A 23,836-nucleotide genomic window follows, 5' to 3' on the forward strand; every position below is an offset into this window, starting at 1 on the left:
CAATAACAACCCTTACTAAGACAGTGGGGGCCACTGCTAGGAATCAAACTCAGGACCTCATACATTCAAGATAAGTCTCTATTACTAAGATATGCTCCAGTCCAACATCTCTACAATTTAATTTAAAAGGTATATATTTTTAAAAGGGGCATATAATATTAAGCTTATAGCAAGCAAAATAGCAAAGTTCTGGGACATCCAGCAGAAGCATGAGATCGTAGTAAGAAATGAAGTCTCACTCAATTCCGCAGTACATTGAGCATACTAAGTGACAGATTGATATATATATATATATGTGTGTGTGTGTGTGTGTGTGTGTGTGTGTGTGTGTATTCAAATTGGAGTTGCAAAATTGAAGAAGAAGGAGAAGGAGGAGGAGAGGAGGAAAAGGAGGAGGAGGAGGAGGAGAAGGAGAAGAGGAGGAGAAGGAGAAAGAGGAGGAGAAAGAGGAGGAGGAGGAAATTTGTAGTGGCATTTCAATTGTACTTTAATAAATAGAGACTGCCTGAAGATTTGAGAGTAAAACAGTCCCACTGGTCAGCCTTACAGACCAGATTATGGTAACATACACCTTTAAATCCAGTAGCCACAATGACACACACCTTTAATCCCAGTAGCCACACTAGTTGTCATAGAAACTGGGCAGTGCGTGTCTTTAATTACAGCAGTGCACACCTTTAATCCCAGCCCTAGAGAGGAATATAAGACAGGAGCAGGAGGGGAAAGAGCTCTCAACACATAGTCTTATTCTGAGATTCCTGGAGGCAAGATTGCCATTTTCAGACTGAGATTGAGGTAAAAGGCAATGGCTGGCTGTTTTGCTTTTTGGATCTTCAGGTTGAATCCCTGAAGTTTCTGACCCTGAGTTTTTATTAATCATGATTTAGAAATTCATGTTTGTTATGTAGTCTTGAACTCTTGATCCTCCTGCCTCATCTTCCAAATGCTGCAATTACAGGTGTTTGCCACAATGGGTAACACCCTTACCTGATTATCCTTCTAAAAGAAATTTAAAGTCCTTTTGTCAGATTCCAAATTGGTTCCTACCTGGTGCTTCCACTGCATCCCTACAGTACTGGGAAGAATACAAGTTTCATCACTGTGTTTTTTGTTTTGGATCATGTGATTCCTGCATGTATTCATGTCTTCCTCATGTCTCTTGACAAATTTTAATTCTTTTCTTCATATAGGACCTGAAGATTTTTTACTAAAAATTTTGTTTACTAAAATTTTGAGACCATATCTCAAAAAAAATACAAAAGAATGTTGATTTGAAAATATTTACTTTGTATCCAGCCATATTTCTGAACTATTATTGATAAAAATTCTTTCATTCATTTAATTCTGGTTTATTTCATATTTTCTCTTGTTTCTCCTACATATGCTCTTCTTTTGGTGGTTACGGTTATATTAATAGTTGTTATATTAATAATCAGTCCTCATCTTAACTCTGATGCCCTTGCATCATTTTTAAACATGAACGTGTACTAATTAAGATTTTTGTTTGTTTGTTTGCAACTGTGTGCAACAGAAAGCACAATGAAGAGAATGCCAGCAGTGTCAACATCGTAGTATAAAATAGGATGAGGTAGATCAGTCCCAGAGTCCATTGGGTTAGCTGGTCAACAGCTATGGAACCTGATCTGGATTATTTGGATGTCCCAGAGGTCCATATGAATGAAGGTTTTCTCCCCAAGAAAGAAAGATTAGGGTCTGGGGGAGTCTTTGAGAGATTGGTGTAAAGGAGACCTTTTGATGCTTAGCCCTTGAAAGGGAGGAAGACCCCAATCTCTCAGTCACTCTTCTTCCTGACCCAGGCTATAGTTTTCTTCCTGTGCGCTCTTGCTATGACATGAACTTTCAGCAGAGTTTCAAAGCAATGTGGCCAATCAACCTTGGGGTCAAACCTCCCGAACCGTGAACCAAAGTCTTTTCTTTGGAAATGTACAGTTTGGGCTATTTCATCATAGTTAGGCAAAGCTGATCCACACAGCACCTGTGTTGGTTTTTCTGCTAGTCTTTGGGCTTAGTAGTGATGATTAGCAGACAGGGCAACAAACCAGAGCAAAGTATCAGTTTTTATAAATGGCCCACATCCAAGCAGTGAGTCTCTTCAAGAAGTTCACATATAAAAGGGAGGGAAACTTTCTCAAGAGCATCTACTGAGGCTCCTCCAGCTCCCTGATTAAACACCTTGTGTCATAGGACAGTGATGGCACATGCTTTTAATCCCAGTACCCAGGAGGCAGAGGCAGGAGTCTGAGGTCAGCCTGGTCTCCAGAGTAGGTTCCAGGACAGCCAAATCTACACAGAGAAACCCTGTCTTAAAGAAACCAAAAAATATAAAGAGAGAGGGAGAGATAACAGCTTGTGTCACATGCCTTGCTCCCTGGTTGGTTTTTGTCAGAAGCCTAGATATATCTGGGGTTCTCCATTGAGGAATTGCCTCCACCAGATTGGCCTGTAAACAATCTGTGCTGCATTTTCTTCATTAGTAATTGATGGGGGAGGGTTCAGCTCACTGTGAGCAGCTCCACCCCTGGGCAGGGGTCCTGGGGTGTATAACAAAGCATGTTGGAGAAGCCTTGCAGAGCAAGCCAGTAAGCATTGTTTCTCCATAGTTTTGCCTTCAGTTACAGTCATAGTTTTGACTCCAGGTTCCTGGCTTGAGTTCCTGCCATGACTTTTCTTCATTAATGAACTGTGACCCAGGGTCTACAACCCTTTCCTCTGCAGTTTGCCTCTGGTTATGTTTATCACAGCAATTGACACTTGTTTACAACCCTCATCAAAGGAAAATGGAATCAGTAGGACTGTCATGGTTTCCTCTATTTTCTCCCTACTGGGAGGGGGATCCCTACCAGCATGCTAGAAGTGAAAACACACAAAGAAATTCTGAGCTCAGCTAACAAGAAAAAGGATAAGGACTGATGAGCTGGCTCATCAGACTGCTGCCTAGCCTAACAGCCTGGGATCCATGACCAGGATTCAGGTAGATGGAGAGAACCAGCTCCACAAGCTGTCCTCTGACTCCACGTGTGTGCTCTGTGGCATGTTAGATGTGTACACGTGAAAACACACTTAGCAAACAGACCTTTTTAAAAGGGGGGTGGGGTGACTGTGACCCAGTCCTGCCTGGTGAATCCTCCTGACTTCCAGCCGCCTGCACAGACCCCAGTCTCCAGGCTTGTTCTGGTCACACATCCTGTATGCTGACTCGGGCTGATAAATTTAGCTCTCACCGCTCGTCAAAGAAACCTCTTTGTGCACCAGATGGAGATGAGTACAGAGACTCATAATTGGTCAAAAGCAGAGTATACGAGACTATAGGGTACAAGGATCTGAGAGCCCCATAGAAGAGGGGCAGCTGGCCCATCTGCAACACAACCCCTACAGCCCAGGCTCTGAGAACCCCATAGGAGAGGGGCAAGGTGATTGCTAGAGCCAAGGGATCTCTACCTGTTGCTGGTGTCCCCTAGGCATGACAAGGAAAGTACCCCCATGTCATCTCATGATATGGTTGCCTGTAAAATCAGTATAAAGATAAATCTTCACATGGCAATGTGAAGACTGGAAATCTGATAGGTCTTACTCTTACAGACAGAGCCACAGCTGGCTAAGGGCTGCTGCAAGAGGGAGCATCCATTCCCCCCAGCGACAATATCCTACACAGGTTTCTAATCCCAAGCAGTCATCCCTGGACACACATGCATATGAGCAATGCTAAACAGACTCAATATGTTGTATATATGTGAGCACATATGTATGTACATACATGAAAAATAGTGAAATTTGGAGAGGAAACATGGAAGTTTGATGGGCAGTGATATAGATACAGTGTTCATGAACAACGTTCTCAAAAATTAATTTTATAAAAGAACACATTTACACAATGCCGTACTACACAGTGGGGAAAAAAATGATGATATCTTGAACTTTGCAGGCAAATGGATGGAACTAGAAAACATCATATTGAGTGAGATAACTCAGATCCAGTAAGACAAATATAATATGAACTCACTCATAAGTGGCTTTTAGACATAAAGCAAAGAAAACCAGTCTGCAAATCACAATCCCAAAGAACCAAGACAACAATGAGGACCTTAAGAGAGACATACATGGATCTAATCTACATGGGAAGTAGAAAAAAAAAAAGATCTACTGAGTAAATTAGGAGTTGTGGGGATCATTGGAAAGGGTAGAAGAGGAGAGAGGGAGGAAGGGAGAAGAGCGAAGAAAAAGATAGAGCTCAATAAAAACAACAAAAAATATCAACACTGACTTTGAATGTACTGAATACTTATTATATATCTGCATTATGGAAACACTGTCCTGCGACATAGGTTTTTAATATCTGCAGTAGCCTTATGGCTACATATATTACTAGGTCCATCACACAGGACCTAGTAAAAAAAAAAGCCAAGAGATTTTATAAAAACCAGTTGCAGGTTGCTAAGCCAGTAGACTATAATGCCCTTATGACGATCCAGGAAGTTCAATTTGGAGGGACCCTCTAAATCATTCTGCAACCTAGGCCTCTTAGCAGAAATGAGATCAGCTACAAGTTCACAAATGAGCCCGAATGATCTCATGGCTACGTCTCCTGTAGGCGACTCTGTGGATCTGGGAAAATAAAGGTCTAGCTGAATTCACGGGCAAGCTGTTGTTTGGAGAACCCCAGCCGATGCCATTGTTAGCCATCCACAGTCCAGGTTTGAGAGGCCTGGGAACGGTTGAAGATGATTCACTTCTGCACAAATCCGCAATGGAAGCCTACATCGACCTCAGCCTTCCTATCTTGACAGGAAGACCTGAGCCCTCGCTGTACTCACCAGCCGGGACGACTTAGAGAGGTTGCCCGTTATCTCAAATCTCCTAAAATAATGAAATAGGTGTAGCAACATCCATGACAGTTCCCACTCCTTTTATTACTGTCCCAAAGCATATGAAAGCTCAAATTCTATTAAACCCATGGTTATAGGCAATCTCTGAATAGAGATTAGTGCCTGAAAACAGAGGAGTTGATTTAATTCACTTGATTTCAAAGAGTCGATCCAAGGAATGCATAGTCTTTTACAGTCAGAGTTGGTTACTGTGAAGCACAAGCTCTCTCTACATTTTAAAAGGAAGAAACATAACAAGGGGGGCTTGGTGGAAAACATGGAAGGCATGATAGATTTCTACACAAAGCGGCAATCAATCAGAAGACCTGATGCAAAACTTCCACCACCCAGCTCTGTCCCCGGAATGAAAAAGCCCAGTCTTCGTCTGCTATAGCCAGAGAGACCACAGAAAGTGTACGTTCACTGAGGCTCACCAAAGCCTAGAAGCTGGAAAGGAAAGAAACATACAAGTGTCATTATAGGCAGAGGAAAGGGGCCCTTGCATCAGCCCTGGAAACCTGCTTCACAGCTAAAGCCTGCCGCTGTCGCTGCGAAGCTCTGATTCCGCCACTCTGTGCACTCAACACCAGAATGAAGGTCAAGGTGGGCTTCTCCTGTCCAGAGCACACCACTCTCATGCGGGTCTGTGTCCTCCAGCCGCCAGGAGATGACAGTGAACCAGGGCTCCATTGGAACCACCAGGCTAACCCCTGCTTGTATCCAAAACCTCTGAGCCATCTCCTTCCACGCCACCCCCACCTCTGAACTCCACGTGAAGACCTGCAATGGGCAAATACCTGTGCCTTTCACAGACTTCTAAGTCGCAGACTTTAGAGCAGTGGTTCTCAACCTGGGGGTTTAATATGGGGGGGGACCCTAAGACCATCTGAAAACAGATATTTGCATTACAATTCATAGCAGTAGCAAAATTACAGTTATGAAGTAGTAACAAAATAATTTTATAGTTAGGGGTGGCCACAGTATTAAAGAGTCACAGCACTAAAAAGGTTGAGAATCATTAGCTTCAGAAGCTTTAGAAGGTTCCAGATGACTTCCTTTAGCAAAACTTGGGGTGCCTACAGCATGCTCCGATGACAACACAAAGGAAGTCGCTGGTTTGAGGCTAGCTGATTAATTGGCCAGCTACTCTTTCTATCCTGAGGGGGCACAGGACCATCTTCCTGCTCTTGCTGGGGCAAATCAAGGCCTTAGAGAATCCAAAGAACTCAACTTTCGCACTCACAGCATCTTGTCCCATGCAGCCATTGACCTATCTCCCTTATGAAGCCCACAGTTAGGTTTATGGCGCGTTGCATTAATGAACTACCATGAAATCTGAAGAGGACAAAGAACCAGCATGTGGACCAGGCCAACCACCTGAAGACCACTTTCTGTTTCTTCTCACTGACATACAAAGGCCTGGGAAGTTTCTCCAGTGCCAAGAATGATGTCTAGCGCTGCCTTCGACAACGGTCTTTGAATTTCTCACGAATCCCCTACACTATGTCAAAGTTTGGTTTTCTGAGAGCACAATCTTTCCTGTTAAAGGTTAAGAACACATAACATTTTACAACAGTGCCCCCTCCACTTGGTGCTTAACAGGAAGACTCCAACTGGGATGACAGGAGAAGTTCCCCACTGTGAACTCTGTGCTGAGCCAATGATGGGACACGCAGATGTCAACCCACACTAACCCACCCTTTGGTGTCTCGGTAAAGGCTCTAATGGCTATGCAGTCAAACGATTCTAAAATGAGAGAATTGGGTGACACAAAGTATAAACAGAGCAAGAGAAAAGTAGAGTCTAGAAGTAGAGTCTAATATTATCCAAGGGATCAGCCTGAGAGCCAGCTGCAGCTGGGATGTTACCGCAAGAGTGTCTAAGCAAAAGAGCATATGCCCTGATCAGGGTGAAGCCAGGGCGCGCAGCGCTGACTGCATCCCAGCTGCTCCCTTGTCAAGTTCATTATTCCAACCTCAAGTTCAGGCTCAATCACAACCTCACTGCAGCTCCAAAAGTATCAAAATCCATCCCAAACCAAGAACACACCTCCCTGGAATGCACACTCTAGTTCTGTCCCTAAAAGGGTGTCTCCACTATGTCATTTGAAAGTGGGGTATAACAAGAGCATAGAGTTTTCACTTTATGGTTGCATTTAGTAGGCTTTAAGAAATCATCCAGACCCTGGTTAAAAACCAGGGTTTATCATTTTGGAAAAGCCTGTCTCTACCCCTGTAAAATTAGAATAGTACATCACTACAAAATGTGATTTCTTTTCTTTTGACAACTCAGTCCTATTAAAATGGTGAGTTCAGTGCTTGTCACATAGCGAACGGTATAAACTATCTGTACCTTTTATAGCATGTGGAATATTATAATAACATAAATATTTAAGTGATGCATAATAAAGTTATTACTGTTGCAGTAATATTAGTATTGCTATTATTAGCTTTGCTGTATAAATTACTATGGATCAATTCGAGTACCATCATGTGTTCCTGTGATCTAAGAGCTGCAAAGCTAATGACCAGTTCACTGTATAGAAGCCCTATCCTAACTGAGGTGTGAGCCCCTTAATTAAACCACCTGCCTGCCAGGCCCTCCCTTCATCAGTACCTGGCACAGACAGCCACTAAGGTCTCTGTTAGTATGATGAATTTTCTTCCATCTAACTGCTTTGCAGTAAGTTCTCCCTCCCTCTCCAGTATCTCCATGCCTTGCAGGCAGCTCTGTGTCTGTTCAAGACTATGCCAGCCTGGAGGAAAGATCACAATGGTCCTTGGCACCAAGCTCCTCTCCAGCTCTGCTCCAGCTGTTGAACACCATGAGCCTCCTCTTCCCCCATTTCTCAGGGGTTCTGACCACAGTTGCTGCTCCCATCTGCAACAGCTTCCTTGGACTACCAGAGCAAACCCCCTCTTCTCCTTGGGATTGCTACTTCCTCCCGTCTTCTAGTGATTCCCTTCTCACTGGAAGCTCCCTTTGCTTCGATGAAAGGAACTGCTTTGAACTGCTTGTCCTCCCAGAATCTCTAGGCGGACATCAAACATCATTGAACTTCACGCAAAGTGGTAAGTGATGAATCTAACTCTTCTAGGTTAAATAAATTATAAAATATGGAGTGTCACTTGTGACACCGCTGGTATCAGGTGAGGGGCTCTCAACAGGACACAGCATTCTACCTTTGGATAAGCTGCATCTCATGTGTCCATGGCTGTCAACCCAGCCCTCATTGTGCCTACCCTTTAGGACGTGTAAGAGGCCTAAATCCGCTAGGCAGATAGCAGGAATTGAGGCTTATCACAGTTCTCTAGCACAGAGGTACAGATTAGTAGGGCCCAGGTTTGATTTACTCAACTACAATTTACAAATCAGATTCGTTAGTTTAGTCTTATACAGTCCTACAGCTAAGCAAGAACAGTGAACATCCAAACATCCGGTCTGCAATCGCAAGATACAGAATCTACAGGCTAAAGTGATACACAAAAGATGCAGAGGGTCTTTGCTTCCCTTCTTGCTGTTGTGATGAAATACCCCAAGAAAAGTAACTTCTGAGGAAAGGTTTTAGCTCATGAGGGAAGGCTATAGACTGTCATTTTGAGGGGAAGCCACAATGGCAGGAGCTTGAGACGGTTGGTCACATGATCTCCGCAGTCAAGATGCAGAGAGGAATAACTTGATGCTCACACTTTCTTCCTCCCTCATTGTCTCCCTGTTTTTTTACTTTTTTTACACAATCCAGGACCCAAACCCAGATTCACCTGTAGGTAGTTCTTTCCACATCACCATAATAAAGACAGTGTCCCCACAGACTATACACAAGCCACCCTAACTGGGACAGCCCTTGTCCACTGTCAGCTGATTCTAGGCCATGCCAACTTGACAGTTAAATACAACCACCACCCATGCTGAGAGTCCTCTACTCTACTTCAACTAATTTTTTCCCTAAGAGTTGATTGTTTACAATACATTAAACTCACTATGTAACTCACAACAATTCGAGAAATATAGAAGAAACGGTGACTTGCCTATAGATTTTGCCTATAGGTGAGAGCTGATGGCACCACAGAAGGGTGGGGAGTGAGTTAGCTCGCAGAGGGCTGGCCACGTGAGGAGCGCAGCTTCTGCCATGAGTCCCAAGAAGTATTCATTTCTTGAAAGAAAAGACAAAAGGATACCCAGACAGAGCTTGCCTTCGCAGGGATTACAATGTCCTCCAGGGGGAAGGAGAGGGGGACAAAGGGCCTGCTGTGACATGGTCTAGAGAAGAGGTCCAGGCTGGGGGAACGGCATAGATACTAGAAAAAGCACCAAACTCCTCGATAGGAGAAAGCTAGCTAGGAATGGCTGCAGACAGTGCATCCCGGTCCTGGCTCCAAAGCCCTTCTCTTCCCAGTAAAGCCTCATGACCTATAGCACCTTCACTTGAAGGAAACCATAACTCTGTAAAGTGAGACATGCTCACAGGAGCACAGGGTCCCAGGCAGGCAAGCAGAAAGCAGCAGACAGAGCTGTGGTGGTTGATAGCTCAGCGTTTGCCAGGACGTCAAGGAGGCCTGGGTGCAATCTCCAGCCCCTTGGTTTTGTAAGAAAATAGTTTGTTTTTTAAAGCCAGGTGTGCACACTTGTACTTCCTAGGCTGAGAAGGTACAGATGGGTGGGATCCTGGGGATCAAGTTGGCCAGCCTAGCCTACATGGTGAGCCCCAGACAATGGAAGACTGTCTTAAAGGTGGTGAGCAGCAGCTGAGGAACAGTTCCCAAAGCTATGCTCCATAGGTCTCTTAGCCCACACCTCAGCTTCCATGTCTCTAAAGTTCAAATCGTGGGTTACTGCCGAATGTGGCTGCAATAAGATGACACTTATTAAAACCACAGTCCAGGGTTAGCTGCATGGGAAAGAGCTAAAAGAGCTGCACCTTTCCCAGTACATGCAACATTATGAATGTCATATGCAATAGTATAAATATTACACATGTGCAGTCACACATGTGCACATACACACACACACGAAACCAGAAGGTGGCCCCAGAGTCTGCCCCCTCCAGGTGGTGAAGAAGTGAGCTTCCTAGAAATGCCACTTCGCGGTCTGATGGGGATTTGCCCAAGTGGAGCTGGCCCTAAAAGAAAGCATAGTCCAGCATAGCACGTCTGTCTTTACACTTGACTCAGGTGTGACTGAGAGGCCACCAAACTGGCTCATGTCATCTTAGCACATCTCTGTCACTCTAAAGAGACCCATCATGCCCACCTGCAGTCTTGTCTTGACACTGGCCTGTTTTCTGTATGGATTCACCTTCTCTGGAAGAGGCATACAAGCAGAATCACGCAAAGTGCAATGTTTGTATTTCATTGCTTTTGTAGAATTTTTAAAAGATATTTTCCACATTACAGTATGTATCCATACTTTATTTTTATTGCCAACTAGCATTCCATTTCATGGAATCACATTTTATATCCCTTCCTGTCAGCTGGAAGATATTTGAGGGGTTTTGCTACCTTTTCACTGATATGAATCAACTCTACTGGGAACAACCATGTGCTCACTTTTAAAAGGCTGTACATTTTCACGTTGTTTATGTCAGTGTCTAGAACAGCAATCACTAGGTCACATAGAGAGTTTCCCTTTGATCTTTTCAAAAATAAGCTCAACTCCTTTCCCGGGTATCTGCTCACACTATTATCCCATCCGTAATACAAAAGTAGACCAGTTTATCTATATTCCAAGATCTGTTGTACCTTTAAATTCATCTCTATATCAGCTGTGGATGCAACCACAGGGATGGCACTGCCCAGAATGGGCTGGACTCTCCCTCATCGATAACTAATTAAGAAAATATTCACGGGCTTATCTACAGTTCAATGTTATGGAAGCATTTTCCCAATTGAGGCTCCCTCCTCTCAGATAACTCTAGCTTGTGTCAGGTTAACCGAAATCCATCACTTTGCAAACAGGCACATGAATTAGGAGAGAGCGGGCACAGCGTGCACCCTCTTCCCACAGGGAGAGCTCACCACTATCTGGAACCTAGTCTCTGCTTCAGTAAGGTCTTATTTCAAATATCTCCCTGTTCCACTGAACTTGCATCGTTCTCTGCATTCAAAGAGTGGCTTCCTCTGGGGAGGACCCCTTTTTGTTCCTAGCAGTGAGGACCTCAAGCAATACCAGTTTCTGGCGCAGCTGGTAACAGGGAGGTTTAGGTACTCAGCTGGTCAGGTCCCCTAAGACTTCAGTCACGCAAAGAAAACAAAGAGAAAGTGGGAGTTAGGAAGACCTAAAGAAACACTGCTCCTCTTCCCCCGGTCCCTCCTCTAAAACGTGCAGCCTTCTAAATCCCACACGTACCGTTCTCCTCCCTAAACAAAAATGGATTAGATTCCAGGAATGATGGCTACAGCAACTGCTCACGCAGGTTACATCTTCCAAGTGCTCCCTGATAAAACAGACTATCTTTCAGGCCAAAAGTCCCAGGCATGTCCAGACTTTAGACACTATGGCAGGATGACATGGCCATCTACAAAATTCATGCTTGAGTAGCATGCAGTCGAGTTACAAAATACAGCTGGTACTCCAGTCTCATAACGTAAGGAAGCTTATGAGTTTGTTAGGTCAAAGTTATAGCCTTCCTAGGAGACAGGTTGAACACCCCTGGATCCTGCCTGCTCCAGGCAGCGCCTGGGTACTGAGTCTAAGCAAGAAACACAGGTCTTTTTTTGTCTTTCCATAAAGAATATGGAGTTCTCACTGCCTGATTCTAGGCCTGTTGTTAGATGAGAGAGGACTAGGGACTTCGGAAGGAGAAATCAGTACTCGGTTTTGACTTTGGTAAGTGTTCTAGGCCCCAGGATCAGAACCATCAGGCTCCTGACACCCAGAGCGCTGTGTGTCCGTTGAGTCTTCTGAGTTCAAGTGAAAAGTCGCTTGACCAAACTCAAAGCATTCTCCAACCCTGTAAATGGCTTGAAGTGGTTTGAAATGCATAATTTCCTTAGGCAAGGCCTATGACATCACTGTTAGGTAGTTAGTCACATATAAGAAAAAAATAGCAGACATTAGGCAGGCATTTCTGTTGTCACTGTTTTGAAATGGTCTCCTGTAGACCAGGCTGGCCTTGAACTTGTTGAGAATGACCTTGTTCCTTCACTGTGTGCCTCCAGGTGCTGAGAAGGAAGGTGTGTATGACCTCAGCTGATCTGCGTGGTGCTGGGGATCTAAGGAGGAATGCACACTAGAAAGGTACTACAAACCGAGCTACAAACTCAGCCCCATAGGCAGACTTTAGAAATAGTAGAAGCCCTGCCTAAAATGTAGTTTGGTACAGTGGCCTCTTTGGCTATTATCCACTTTCTCCCCTTGGGAATATCATCTATTCTATACTCGGCCCTGTTTGTATGGTTTGAGTTATTTCTACAGACATCACAAGCACCAGAGGAGACAGGGCGTCCAGCTCAGGCCCCAGTGAAGTCACTGCCACTAGAAGAGAACGTTCCCTCCAGTATTCCAATATTTTAGGGGACTGAATATGCTACCCCCTTTGAGAGTAGTTAATAGTCTTGACAAAAATGGTTGAGCAACTCACTTCCTGATTCCAGTATCTAAGAAAGTTGGACCTCTCCCCCAAGTCACCAATAACGGGGAAGGCAGAATCATCTTGAACAAGATTTTTATTCTTCTGTCTGACCATCTCTTTTCCCTGTCATAAACATGTCCTAAGGAGAGGTCCTCAATTGGCCTTTTCAAAAGCAACTTCCCTAGCAGTGCATGAAATAAAACGCATAGTCCCTGTCAAGCTGTAGGGACACCTGCCTTGATAACCATCATTGGCACCAAATCCCTTCCAAACCAGCAGACATGCACCATAACCAGTTTGCTTATCTAACATATGGGGACAGAACAACAACCTGGCGCATCACTGTGACTGACAGAGAAGTGTTTATCGGTTGTTACAATAAAATTCACTGGCTTCTCTCAATAGGGAAATTCTTTAGCTTTCCACAAATATATTCTGTTTTCCCGGTGTAAATAAAAACTAAAACAAACAAACAAAGTAGTAATGATTTGGGCTCTGTCTTAATGACTTGAGTTCTCTTCCAGCTGCTGTGAGAAAAATCCCGACTAGGCCTGGAGATGCAGCATAGTAGCGAAATGCTTGCCCAGCACGTGCAAGGCCCTGGGTTCAAACCCCAGTGCCACCAAAACCAAAATCAAAGCAAACCAAAACTGGCAAAAAATGACTTAGGGAAGAGAGGCTTTATTTCAGCTCAGGTGCGGGTTATAGTCCATTACAGCAGGAAGCCACAGCCCAGGAGTTAGAGGGTGTTGGTCAAGTCGCATCCACAATCAGGAACAGAGAGCAATGCGTGCACTTTGGCTCCTGCCCTCCATTCTCCTCTCCTGCCCAATTCAGAATCCTCTGATGGTGCCACCCACGGGGGTGTGTTTTTATCATGTCCATTAGTTTAATCAAAATAGCACCCCACAGACATGCCACAGGTCTACACAATCCTTAGTGGAGATCTCCCTTCACAGGTGACTCTAGGCTGGGTCAAGTTGACAATTAACTTAACAACCATCACAGTCTGCAAATAGAAGTAAGGTCAAGAACATGTAAGTATTGATTCCCTTTTTACAACAATTGATTGCTTGATTCATTGACTGATTGATTGGTTTTGTGTGTATGTGTGAGTATATATATGTGCACATGAACATGTACACATGGACGTAGTGGTCAAAGGTCAACTTTCAAGAGCCAATTCACTCCTTCCACCATGTGGGTTCCAGGGTTGAACTCTGGTCAGCTTAGCAACAAGGACCTTGACTCACTGAGTTATATTGCTGGCCCGGGATTCTGCCCCGGATTCTGCCCCGCCCCTCCACACTTTTGGCTTCCAGGCAAATGCCAACACCTACTGGGGCTTTAAATTAAATCCACATTTCTATACAGAGACTGACACCAAAAGGTTCCATCTTTTTGAGCATGAGAGGCTAGGGTTTTTATTTGTGTGTGTGTGTGTGTGTGTGTGTGTGTGTGTGTGTGTGTGTGTATCCTGAATAAACTTATCAGTTAAAATAACATTGTCAAGGAGATGACTCAGTCAGTAAGGTACTTGGTGCCTGCTCTGCTCCCATGAGCATCTGAGTTTAATTCCCAGCGCCCCAGACAAAGCCAGGCCTGGTGGCATGCATTTGTACTGCCAGAACTGGGACGGCGGGGACAGGGGGGTACCTAGCAGCACTTGCTCATCAGCCCATCTAGCTGAATTGGCGAGCTGCAGATTCAGTGAGAGACCATGTCACAAAACATAAGGTGGGAAGATTTCCTCCACACACTTGCACACACACCCCCATCACTCAAATCCACACACATGGCTACAGCACGAATATACATGTACACATGCACTACAAGTAAAGGGGGAGGAGGGGTAAATCATAGAGCATAGGACACCATTTCCTGAGGATCTGCCACTGCTGAGGTCTCTGAGCCTGCTGGGCAAGCAGCACAGGCCCTTGTTCTGCTCACTATCCAATTCAGCAAACTTGAGTCATACCTATAAGGAGACAATACTCAGACCCGTGTCCTACATAGTGAGACATATTTAACACAGTCAAACTGGAGACATTAAAGGTGTTTCCGTGTTTGTTTGTGGGTTTTTTTTTGATGCATTTCTTTATGATGTAGCCTACCATGCCATTTCTTCTGTTAACCCCAGATAGAAATTACTAAGCCATAGGACACAGCCACGCCTCAGTGCCCTTCACTACTTCATTTAACTTACTACAGCAGCTTGATCTTAGGCCAGGGCACACACTAGAATGGAGGAGCTCATTTTCAAATTCATGTTGTTTGTGTTTTGGGATCTCTGAGGACCAAAGTCACAGTTGATAGGAATCTTGACATGAGCAGATTGCGCCAACCAGCTGGGTCAAGCAAGGGCACTGATAGAGTGTGGTAGGCGCCAAAGCCACCCTCAGGCTTACCCGAGCATCCCTGGACACCCCACTCTTTAAGCGCCTAACAAGGCATTGCTTTCCAAAACACAGTTAGCACCAACTTCTGATGTGGACATTTCTCATGGTTCTGTTCCGGATTTAACTGCATTTTCTATCCAGATTATAATCAGAGAGGGTGTTTAATTGGATAATGTTCACGACTACTTTGAAGATATAAAGTACCCCACAAATGCTAAATATTATTATTATTGTTTAAATACAGTTTGCAATTACTGCTTACAACCCATTCCACCCACTTCCCTGCTGGAACTTGATTACAGGCAGCTCCGAAATACCTAGAGGTAAATTGATGAAACCGCGTCCATGTGAAGCTCTGCATTTTACCCCGGGCATAGATAATTTGTAGGTATTTTAAGGCGAGGCTTGGCTCATAAAATTCAGTAAATCAAAGCAATTGGCCCTGCAAGATGGACAGCCAGAGTTGTTTCAGTTTTAATAGTTTCGTACTTAAAGACCAGGTGGAGGATCAGGGTGGACTCCAGAATGCAAGCTCTCTCTGTGTGTCTCTGTCTCTCTGTGTGTCTCTGTCTCTGTCTCTCTCTGTGTCTCTCTCTTCTCCATCTTCTACTTTTCTCCTTGTTACCTTTTTTTTTTTCAGTACTGATGATCAAACCCACGTCCTCACCTGGGACAAATTCTCCAACTAAAGTGTGTTCTAACTTTCTACCATAATCCTACAATACCTAAGGTCTTATTTTAAAAAAAAAAAATGTTATAGTCAAAGATTTTTATAGGCAAAGATTTTAAGTAACTATCTGGGAGCTAAAGCCCTGAAAACAGCCCCTGTCCTCTGCTGGCTTCTGGCTTCATTTGTGATCTTGTGTCAAACCCCCAGATGCAGCATTCCCCAGTTCCTGACCCCAGAGGACAAAACTGTGGGTTTGACACCACAAATCACCTAACACAAACTTGCTTGAGCATTTTCCAAACATGGCCAATTTGCTGTGAACGCTGCACAGGGAGGGCAGTGCTAATCCTAAAAGACTTAAGCTGTGTGATCAGGTTTGCATTTTTGGTTGATGTTGGATAAAATGGCAGTATCATAAGGAAGAAACTCCTGGAAAATGATTCCTAACAGCAACACTATGATCCTCAAAGATGAAACTTGGATGCAATACTGAAGCTAAGATCCAAGTTCTTCAACTAGATCGGACCTCATGACCAGGGTCGTCCATAAAATGACAGCCAAGTGGGTCCCAGTGCGGGAATGACTTTGGGGCCCCTAGTCAGACATATTCTCAGTCATCTGGAAGCTCTGTGACTTTCCTGTGGTAAATTAATTAGTTTTTGTAAAGTTTTCATATTTGTTTGTAAACGATACTATATACATCCTAGGATATTGAAAGAAATTTAGCAAGGTTGAGAACTTTCATACCTTTACCCTAAATTACACTCCCAAGACATTACTCTAGGAGATGCTGATAAAATAATATTTATCAGAATCTAAAAGCTTGAAGCAACCTCAAACTTTGTCGATAGAAATATTACAACACATCTTAGCAATAAAACTCTAAATAGTCTAAAAACATGATTAGAAAATTAAACATTGGTTAAAAGTCGATTATATACTAAACATTTTAGTCCTGATAACAATTCTACATATGACTCCTTAAGATGAATACTAAAATCTTTATAAATAAAATGATATGATATTTCAAAATCATATGGAAAATGAAGTGGTTAGGAGCTTTGGGGAAAGATCAGTCATGAGGAATGTTAAAGACAGATACTTGTCTACTTGGTGTGTGTATTTTCTTAATAAGAGTGTTTTTGAGACTTAATTCAAACTGCATAAAATTTTCTCTCTTGAAGTGGACAGTGACTTTTACTGTATTTACATGGCTGAATAGGAAGGGGACCATTTAGACCATGGGCAGTCACTCCCTCCCTCCATGAGCTCCAGCAGCCATTAAATCCCTTTATTTCTCCATGGACTTTCCTAGTCTGGAAATTTCTCAGAAATGCGGTCATACGACAGGTGTTGTGGAGTCTTTCACTAGGCTAATGCCCAGCCATGGGGCAGCACAAATCAGCGCTTATGACCTGTGGCTAGTCCACTCCGCTCTCTGCCGCTGTGATAATCCATGATCAAGAGCAACTTAGGGGTAAACATGGTTTATTAGACTGACAGTTCTGGGTCATGTCCATCACTGAGGGAGGCTAAGGCAGACACTCAATCAGAAACCATGGTCTAGTCACTGGCTCATGTTTTCTTACACATGGGTTTCCAGACCCATGGTTGAGGGACGATTCTGCCCACATTGTAGGCCGTCTCACGTCAATCTTCCATCAAGACAGGCATGTCCACAGGCCAGTCTGATCTGGGACATCCCTCAGTTTAAGTTCCCTCTTCCCTGATGGCTCTAGGCTGAGTCAAGCTGACAATAAAAAGCTCTGCACAAGTGATAAACTGTATATTACTTATTCATTAAGTGATAGGAGATGAGCTTCCTTCTTAGAGCTACATTAAAGATCCATACATATTTTAATATGAATATATGTTTTAACTTGGGCATACACTAGAAGTAGATTGTTGAGTTAAATCATAAGTTAGCATTTTGAGAAACTGCCCAATTATTTTCCCAGTGCTATTTATGCCTGAATTCTGCTGATTTTATGTAACTTTAAAATACCCTACGTAATATTTTAGTTAGGGCTTCTATTGTTGTGAAGTGACACCATGAACATGGCAATTCTTATAGATGAAAACATTTAATTGGGGTGGCCTACAGATTCAGAGATTTAGTTCACTATCATGGTAGGAAGCACGGTAGCACACAAGCAGACATGGTGCTGGAGAAAAAGCCAAGAGTTCTATCTACATCTGGATCGGCAGAAAGCAGGAAGAAAGACACTGGGCCTGGCTTAAGCATTTCACACCCCAAAGCTCACCCTCAGTGACACACTTCCTCCAACAAGGCCACACCTCCTAATAATGCTGCTCCCTAGGAGCCTGTGGGGGCCATTTTCATTCAAACCTACACAAGGATATTTTTAAACCATCTAGAGACAATCATCAATAGCATGGGGAAAGCTTGATTACTAACTTTGCTTGCTTGCTTACTTGTTTTGCAAGTAGGAATTGTCTTGCCTGCACTCTATCGGTGCACTATATCCTTGGCCATCTTTTTATTTTTTTTATTTTGAAGCACAGTCTCTCTCCAAGCTACCCATGCTGGCCATGAACTCAGTTTGTAGCTCATGCAGAATTTGAATTCACAATCATGTTGCCCCAGTCCTGAGCTTACAGGCCTAAACCATGAGGCCCTGATAACAACTAAGTTTACATAACAGGTTACAGCTAATACATAAAATATAATCTTAATTCTTTTAAAGCTTTTTTTAGGTATACACAGAGAAAATTACTAATGTATCTCAAAGGTTATCGTGAGAACCAAATGGAACCTCTTTTTGCCTATTCATTGTTGCAAAAGTTTCTGTAGTGACCATGAGTTGCTTTAATGATAATATGAAGAGAAGGAGTTGCTTCTTTAGCAATTCAGAAGCCTTTGCTCACATTTAGTCTGCGTTTTGGGACACTGGAATCCTGGGCCATCCTGCTCATACACGAGTTTGGCTGCTGCACATATTTCAAGCTCTTAAAGTTAGACTCTCTTGGCACAAAATTATTAGCTATTCATTCATCTAATGAATTGCTTTCTCACTTACGCAGTGAGGGAGACAGATCCAGAACCTTGCTCACACTAAGCAAGCCCCCCACCACTGAGATATACGCCCCCCATGTCCCCAACTTCTTTTGTTTTAAGATAAGGAGTCTCTGATGTGTACAGACTGGGCTTTTGTAATCATTCTGTCTTAGCCTCCTGGCCTGTGAGCTTACACCACTGTATGGGTAGTTACTTACTATATGGTTAACATAACTGTGTTTTCCTCCATCCCATAGTTACATAGACCTGACCACTTAACAATTAAGAATGTTTTATTTCTACATAAAAGCGACTTTGCCAGCATCTTTGTAGCCACACTTTTCCAAGTTTATTTTTGTACTGTAGGAAAAATAGATTCTCCTAGATGACCTGGAAATTAGCAAACCAGTTGAGGGATGTAGAATAACAGGATCCCAGCTCTGCCTTTGGGGCTTCATCCTACAAGAGAAGGATCTACTCTGAGCTCCAGTGCCTACTTACAAAAGAGGTAAGCTGCATCACTAAGCACTAGATAGGAAGATTGATGGACAGATGTGTAAACAGATATCCAAACACAATCACCCTTGGGTTTTCATTTCATACTTCCTTAGTTCAATGATTCAGTGGCTTTATCTTGTGTTCTACTTTTATCAGAAACTGACACACAATTCCTTTGGATGTGTAAGGCAACATGAATAAATATGATCCTTTATCCATAAAATAATTAACTTCATAAATTGGACAATACTTACTGAGTATTTATCATATGTCATGTGTCATGTGTCATGTGTCAGACAATGTTCTAAACACCAGGATGATACATATGGCAAGATCTCTTTGAAAACAAGGCTTCCAATTCATGGGGTCCATATACATTTTTTTTATTCTAAATAGTCATAATTGCTTTAAAGACAATAAAACCCTGAGTAAAATAGTGAAAGGTCAAGTGACTATGACATGTGTAGCAAAGACCTGCCTCTCAGGCAGCACATTGCTCTCACAATCTGAAGAGATAACACGTCAAAGAAAACCTCTGTGGTAGGCAGTTTCTGGAGGGCACGTGGTGATGCTTGTCTCTGGCAATGTGTCTCCATGTAGGGGAGTCCTTCCTCACTGACTAGGGCTAACCTAAATTACAGACAAGATAGCAGGAAGTCATGATGTATGACTTCCAAGATTACATCATAAAAGACTGTTGCTTTTGTCTTGTCCACTGAGCCTGCACTACCTGGAAAGAGTTGTTGCCATGTCACGAGGATGCTCCAGCGTGACACCACAAGTCTGGGCCACTTTTCTTTCTATTGCCTTGATGACGACCATCACCAAAAGCAGCTTTGGGGAGGACAGGGTTTCCCTTTGGCATACATATCCTGAGTCCATTGAAAGAAACCAAGGCAATGCTTGAAGGAGGAGGCCAGAAAGAACACTGCATACTGGCTTGCACCCCAGGCTTGCTCAGCCTGCCTTCCTACACCCATTCGGGACCTCCGACCTGAGTGTGGCATTGCCCCCAAAGATCTGGGGCCTCTCACATCAATTTAAACCAAGAAAATGCCCTACAGACTTGCCTATAAACAGTCTTACGGAGGCACTTTCTCAACAAAGATTTCCTCCTCCCAGATATATCTAGATTTATGTCAAGATGACAAAAGTCGACCAACACAGACCGTCCGCCCTCTCCCAATCCCCTTCCACCCATTTCTATCTTCGTCAGGATAAATATTCAAGGTCATTTTACAGTGACTTCCCGGATATAAAACCCTTTCTACCTGTTATTATTTTTCAGTGAAGATTGATGTCCTAAATATCACAAGAATGTTTTTAAAAACTGAAAACACCTTGGTGTGAGCATGTGTATGCATGCAAGTGCACAGGCACGCACACACACACACACACACACACACACACACACACATGTGCATACACCAGCCTTTAGATTCTAACCCTCAGAATATGAAATCTCTCAAGACAGTATACGGAGAAAATTGAAGCAATTTTCGCGATAAGAAAATTCTAGAAACAAGGACTCTCCTACACAGGACTTGTCATTGTGTTTCTCATGATTACTGTTTCTGAGATTGCACTGTATGTAACAGGCATCCACTGGAGCTGTACCCTCCGTAAAAGGCATCCCCTAGAGTCACGCCACCTACGGAGCGTAATTGAATGCATGTTCCCTGAGGCTGTGCTGTGGCCCGCATGGGACTGCTTTTCTGGAGTTTCTGTGTCTTCTGTAGGCAGCAGCACCTCCAGACCCTCTACAGGACTGTTCATGTATATTTGTGAATATGGTGTTTATTGTTTTGTTGTGTGAAAACTCCTGGATTTAATCCCCAGGGAGATCCAACCTTCTCTGCTCTCAGGAAGCTCACTGTCCAGTAGCTGTCATCTAGGAAGGCACATCCTGAGTATTATAAGAGAGGCATTTGGTCAGATCTGTAAGTGTCAGAGAGAACGTGTACTTGAGAAAAAACAAGAACAATTGTTTGGAAATAGTAGCCAGTGTATGTTTATTATTGAAAGGCAATAAGGTAGGATGTGCCCTAAAGGCATCCATCAGGTGGAAGAATTGTTCTCTGTGTCAGTAGGAAGCTGGCTATTAGAATGAAGGACTGTGGTGGTAGATCCAGGTGAATGGGAATTAGTTTAGACACCTTGCTGAAGTGCAGACTTTGCTCCATAGGCTAGAAAGCCAAGGAAGGCCTGGTTAAAAGGGATGACCAGAAAGAAAACACGCTTTAAAAGACAGATGTGGCTACCATGAAGAAGCTGGTCAGAGGAAGGCGGGGGGCGGAGACACAGGAAGTGAGTCTTGTCGTGAGTCTTGCCCAGGGAAGAGTCATTACAGTAGCTACAGAGAAGAGTGGAGACAAGCAGACTCAACAATAGATATTCAGAAAGAATATTTATGCTTGGAGAGAAGGAAAGTATGTTTTCAGAATTCAGGCTATCTTGGGACAGCTGTGTAACACGAGGGCCGGCTTGTTGGGGTTTCTGTCCCGCCCGGTACCCCAACAAGCCAGCAAGTCCCAAGGAAAATCACACGGAGTCTACATTAGGTTATAAACTGATTGGCCCATTTGGTCAGGCTACTTATTAGCTCTTATAACATATATTACCCCATTATCCTTATCTATTTTAGCCACATGGGCTCAGTACCTTTCTCAGTGTGACAGCTTACATGTTGCCTCTTCGGTGGTCTGTGCAGGAGTGGCTGAGAGAGAGCTTCTGCTTCCAGAATACTCCCAGTCTCTTTGCTCCACCCCTACTTCCTGTCTGGCTTTCCCGCCTATACTGCCTGCCTGGCCAATCAGCGTTTTATTAAAATATGATTGACAGAATACAGATAATTCTCCCGCCATGCAAGAGCCGGGTGAGGTGAAAAGCAGGCCTGCCCTGCAGCCCCACAACTACACAGCTGGGCTCAGTCTGGATAAGTAGGAAGAGATAGGGGCATCATCTCTTTCTGAAGGCAGCAAACTTCCAACCACAGTGGAAGAAACCATCCCCCGGTTTCTCTAACTTTCCCGCTAGAAACCTCACATGTATACATGCAGAAGAACATTTAAGTAACTAATACCATGGAGATTTTCTTGAAATTCTCAGCATACTGCTAACTAGCTTAGATTTCCTTCTAAGAGAACTACACCCTCCCCCCCCCCCCCGTCCTGCCCAGGATGGAAGCAGCAATGTGACATCAAAGCAGCTCTCAGACCCCGGGTATCCCAAATTCTGTCAGAAGCACAGCGAATGGCTGCATTCAGGTGGGCATGGCCACCAGGATTCCATCACGGCAGCCCAGGAAGGCTGCTGTCACTCAAAGAAGAGTGGTGTCAAAGCAGAAAGGGCATGGATTCATCCTGGAGCAGAAGGGAGAAAGGGCCAACCAGCAAGACTCAAAATGACAAGCTTTCAAAAAGCCTTGGAGATAAAGGGATGGGGAGGATGCTTGATACGGGCAAAGCATCTGGAACGCTTTCTCCGATGAAATAGCCCATGACCTCCGAAGTAGATAATGATGCAAGCAGCAAAATCAAGACTGGTGTTAGACTTTGTGTTAAAGACTAATCCTGTTAATAATGAATACTAAAAAGGTTTGATTATTCTGCTGATGTTCTGCTAACTATTGCTGCACCCCCTTTTTCTTTTCTTTTAGATTCATTGCTGTTTCAACTGCCTGCATGTCTGTGTGAGAGTGCCATGTGGGTGCTGGGAATTGAACTCAGATACTCTGGAAGAGCCGCCAGTGCTCTTCACGGCGAAGCCATCTCTCCAGCCCCTGCTGCACCCTATCTTATTAGGAGGCCATGTTGTTGCAAAGAAGATACTTTTCACCATCTTGGGGGAATAAACTCATCGAGAGGGAAGCAGCTGTGCCCCTGCCATCTTAGGATACTGTTCTCAATCCATGCAACTTTACAAAAATCCTATTTTAGACCAAATTTAATTAAGTGCTCTGGGGTAGTGAATTAATAATGTTTCAAGAATTCTCTAAGACTCAAGAGACCCCTGGCCAGCTTTTAAACACTGGGCTATTAGAGTATCATTTTTTAAGTGTCCACTCCATTCCAGCCCCTCTGAAAAAGAAAAGCGATGAAAAGCTATGACATAGTAAAGGTGTTTGCATTTGAATAATGGGTCATCCACACAGAATAGGAAAAAAGACAAGAAAGAGAAATTGTTTTCATGAACTGATACTATGAAAGAAGCATAGTAATCTTTAAAAGGCGTCTGGGTGTCCTTTCTCCTCTAGAATGGCTGTGTATCCTAGAACAAAGCTCAACCGAGGAGCTGAGAGATGTGTACAAGGCTTCATGAGCTCCTAAGCTGGTCTGTCTCAATGCTATTGAAAGAGACACCTTCAGTGAAGAACACTGAGGATGGAACCGGATAGCAACCTCTGGCCCCCACAGGCATGAATACATGTGCACTTACATACAGTCAAAGGATGTGCCTTCTAAAGCGGACACAGTGGCACACACTCATAATCCCAGCACTCAGGAGGCTAAGGCAGATGTATTCGCAGTCAAGACCAGTCTAGGCTACAAAATGAGTTCCACACTATTCTTGGCTGTTTCTTACAACCTGTCTCAGAAACCAAAACAAAGGGAAAACATCTTTCTGCATTTTCTACTAGGTGCAGTCACTGGGATCAAATGTTGGTGAGCTTGAGTTACCCATAAAATTCTATCTAATGACATATTTGTATGTTTCTTTGTGACTTAAATGCTCTGCCCTAAAGTATTTGATTTTAAAATCCAGGGTAATGAAGACAAATGGTTGCTATCCGGTCTT

General features: G+C 43.6%; 1 protein-coding gene across 7 annotated transcripts in view; it reads right to left on the reverse strand.

Annotated features, from left to right (window-relative positions):
- Nucleotides 1–23,836, reverse strand: part of Tnik (TRAF2 and NCK interacting kinase) — a 401,320-nt gene that overhangs the window by 372,858 nt on the left and 4,626 nt on the right. The gene's annotated exons all lie outside the window — the stretch shown is intronic.

This window comes from Myodes glareolus, chromosome 20, assembly GCF_982192425.1.
Source record: "Myodes glareolus chromosome 20, mMyoGla1.1, whole genome shotgun sequence".
Taxonomy (NCBI): Eukaryota; Metazoa; Chordata; class Mammalia; order Rodentia; family Cricetidae; genus Myodes; species Myodes glareolus.